This window comes from Ipomoea triloba, chromosome 16 (assembly GCF_003576645.1).
Source record: "Ipomoea triloba cultivar NCNSP0323 chromosome 16, ASM357664v1".
NCBI lineage: Eukaryota > Viridiplantae > Streptophyta > Magnoliopsida > Solanales > Convolvulaceae > Ipomoea > Ipomoea triloba.
Window position 1 is genome coordinate 14,139,005 of NC_044931.1, and position 542 is coordinate 14,139,546.

Below are 542 nucleotides of genomic sequence, written 5' to 3' on the forward strand. Positions count from 1 at the left end.
TCAACCGTGCCTCCCTGAAAAGGGAGTGCGAGAAAGAAGTCATAAGGTTGGTTTTTTGGTTAGGCCGGAGTTCTGGAAATGGAGTCGGCACTCGGTCAACTGTGCCTCCCTGAAAAGGGAGTGCGAGAAAGAGGTCATAAGTTTGGTGTTTTGGTTAGGCCAGAGTTCTGGAAATGGAGTCGGCACTCGGTCAACCGTGCCTCCCTGAAAAGGGAGTGCGAGAAAGAGGTCATAAGTTTGGTGTATTGGTTAGGCCGGAGTCCTGAAAATGGTGTCGGCACTCGGTCAACCGTGCCTCCCTGAAAAGGGAGTGCGAGAAAGAAGTCATAAGGTTGGTGTTTTGGTTAGGCCGGAGTCCTGAAAATGGAGTTTGCACTCGGTCAACCGTGCATCCCTGAAAAGGGAGTGTGAGAAAGAAGTCATAAGGTTGGTGTTTTGGTTAGGCCGGAGTCCTAGCAATGGAGTCGGCACTCGGTCAACCGTGCCTCCCTGAAAAGGGAGTGGGAGAAAGAAGTCATAAGGTTGGTGTTTTGGTTAAGCGG